This window comes from Peromyscus leucopus, chromosome 15 (genome assembly GCF_004664715.2).
Source record: "Peromyscus leucopus breed LL Stock chromosome 15, UCI_PerLeu_2.1, whole genome shotgun sequence".
NCBI classification, from domain to species: Eukaryota; Metazoa; Chordata; class Mammalia; order Rodentia; family Cricetidae; genus Peromyscus; species Peromyscus leucopus.
Window position 1 is genome coordinate 61,715,432 of NC_051076.1, and position 3,236 is coordinate 61,718,667.

A 3,236-nucleotide genomic window follows, 5' to 3' on the forward strand; every position below is an offset into this window, starting at 1 on the left:
AAGCTGCTTGAAATGTCTCTCTCTCTCTCTCTCTCTCTCTCTCACACACACACACACACACACACACACACACACACACACACACAAACACACTCCTTCCTCTTGGTGAAGTCTATAAATTTAAATTTCAAAGCAAATAAGCAAATTGGCTTGACTCATCCTGCTAGTTGCTCCTAAAAATGATTTGGCATTTTCCTGTGTGTTTTTGCACGGGTCTGTGCACGTGTGTGCACACGTGTGTGCCCATGTGTGCAGAGGCCAAAGGACAAGTTTAGTTAATACTCCCTGGGAGCTGTCCACCTTGGTTTCTGCTGTTAATTGTTTTCTTTGCTTTCAAAAATGTATTGATTATTATGTGTGTGTGTGTGTGTGTGTGTGTGTGTGTGTGTGTGTGTGTGAGTGAATGTGAACACTGCATTTCATAGTGCACACACGGAGGTCAGAAGACAACCTGCGTGAGTCAGTCCTCTTTCCCCTTTAGTCTCGCGAGGGATCGAACTTGTGTTTCCAGGCTTAGCAGCAAGTGCTGTTAGCCCTGAGCCATCTCACTGGCCAACAGTTTATTCCCTTTTTCATTGACACAGGTCTCTCACTGCTTCGAAACTCCAGCGAGTAGGCTTGCTGTCTGGAAACTGAACCCCAGGGACCCTCTCGTCACCCAGTCCCCAGCTCACAAACCCATGATGCCATGCTGTATTTTTAAATGGGGTTCTGGGGACTAAACTCAGGTCATCATGCTGACCCAGCAAGTGTTTTTCCCACAGAACTGACTCCCCGCATTCTGAGTACGTTTTCTTTTTGATTGAAAATGGCATACTTACCTGGCAGGGGAGACACCATGGTCACAAAGGCGGCTTTCCCAGGTGGGTGTCACCATTGTACTCAACATGTACTGACCCTTGAAATTTCCCTAAATTTGGGAGACTTGATGGCATAATTTGGGGGGGTGCTGCGTTCCATACTCTCCCCTGTATAAAAAAGCAAGCCAGTACATGGTGAAGGCACCGTGTATTACAGCTGGTTTGTCTTCTATTATTGGGCATCCCCATTGGGTAGCTGTCTTTGTTTGTAAGTATTGCTGAAACGACTGTTCTGATAAGAAGGATGGTCTTTTTTTTTTTTTTTTTTTGGTTTTTTGAGACAGGGTTTCTCTGTGTAGCTTTGCGCCTTTCCTGGAACTCACTGTAGCAGCTGGCCTCGAACTCACAGGATCCGCCTGCCTCTGCCTCCCAAGTGCTGGGATTAAAGGCGTGCGCCACCACCGCCCGCCTTGAAGGACGGGTCTTAGGGATGCTTGCAGATACCCGTTAGGTTGGCATCAAGGACTTAGCTGTGGCAGCATCCTTGTCTTTGTTTTCGTCTTGGTTCCCACCTCCTCCCTTCAACGGGTCTCTCAGGCCACATTTGTGTCAGCTGCACCCGGCAGTGGCAGTGTGGGTCCCTGAGACAAGACCCCTTGGCCTTCGGCTGTGACTCAGCCAGGTCACTTTTCTACAGGGAAACGTTGTTGGGAACTCAGGATCCTAGAACCTGCTCACTGTGCGTTCTGGGATGGAGCAGTGGTGGGAGCTTTCCTCTCTGGAGTGCAAGTGTCCTATCTCCATAGCAACTGGCAGGCAGAAATGAAGATATTCTAAAGAGACACTTGTGTCCTCCATCTGGCCATCAGGCTATTGAACAAGGTAGCCTCCAAAATGAGAATTTCCCTAGGCATCTCATGCTGGGAGAAGTGAAAGTCACCAGAGGGGAATTGTCCCCCAGAAAGAGACCACACAGTTCTAATAACCTGCCAGACCACCTTAAGGCTGTCAGACCACCTTAAGGCTGTAGCCAGGACAATGACTGGTCAGTGATGAGCAGGCCCACACCTTGACCAGGATGGGTTAGGTATGCCAGCTCTTGGCTCTCTATCTAAACAATTAATCTTATTTTAGGACCCCAAAGAATGACAGAAAGGGGGTCCTCTTTCCAGTGTGGTCACTTTGAACACACCTCCCTTTTCTGCTTTGAATCATTAATTTGGTTCTTTTTTTTTGACTATGCAAATAAATCAATTTTTATATTGCAATATTTATACTTACTACATAAATTTTAAATTACATTACATTAGAAGCATACAATTTAGTTAAAAATTCAATTTTTAAAAATTATTTGTACAATATCTGAGAAATAGAGTGATGGCATCAGTAAATGTAACATGTGTCCAGTGAAGAGACGGAAATGCATTTGTACACACCGGCTCTGCCACTGAAAACCTTGGATCACAATGAATACCCAACTAACAATAACTGGACTCATCCTTTTCTGTCTTGGTTTTGAGACAAGGCCCAGGCTGGCCTGGAACTCCTGCCTCAACTTTCTAAGTGCTAGGATGAGAGGCACCCACCCATGCCCTGCTTAAACTGGTTCAGTCTTGAAAGAAACATCCACTTTCTTTGGCTGAAGGAAGTTCTACAGAACAAAGACCCCCATGACAATCCAGCTATAAATGAAAATTCCGGAATGAGAGAAATCTCAAATTTTTCTTTAATCTTATTATCCTTTAATTGGCTTCTTGAGATAGATGGCCAAACTTGACTTTTTAGAGTACAGATTGTGACCCCAAGTGTGGTCACATGAAGCCTGCTATTGGTCACAGTAGTAGTGAAAATAGCTATGGGCATGAACACATGGCGTTTCTCAGGGTGGTTAGAGGTAGAACCTAGGTTGGGGTGCAGTTCCACGCTAAAGCCCTTGCTTGGCATGCGCAAGGCACCGAGTGATCCACAGCACTAAAACAAAGGACAGGGTAGGATGCAGTACTTGCAGCCATTCTGGAAAGGACGGATCAGTGCTCCTGGGAAGGTCAGATCAACTGCAAAGCAGCAGTGACAGATGTCACAAGAGGTGCCAAGGCTGCAGGCTTTTAGAGGATGTGCCCCTACATACAACAGGGAAGCATGCTTCCAGAGAAAAGGATGGAGGAGCAGGGTCATAGTTCACCACCAGGGATGAGCTAGAAGTCACGTCCTCATCAGAGGAGCACAGACAAGGGAGAAACGTGGGTTCCAGATGCCTGCAGCTGATCTGTGGTTAATAGAGGCCAGAGACGGCGTGCAAGGCTCTCAGCAGCCATTCCTCATCGACTCAGGCTTGAGGCAGGGCAATGGGGGAAACCAGCAGGGCAGGCTGGAAGGGAAAGAAGAAAGCATGAAGGTGTGATGGCTTCTCTTTCCCCAGCAGAGCTGGGACTTGAC

General features: G+C 46.9%; 1 non-coding gene across 1 annotated transcript; it reads left to right on the forward strand.

Annotated features, from left to right (window-relative positions):
- Positions 1 to 813: 813 nt before the first annotated feature.
- LOC114696974 lies at positions 814 to 969 on the forward strand. The gene has a single exon (XR_003735092.1). It is a non-coding gene; the product is annotated as a U1 spliceosomal RNA (small nuclear RNA).
- The last annotated feature ends 2,267 nt before the right edge of the window (positions 970 to 3,236 follow it).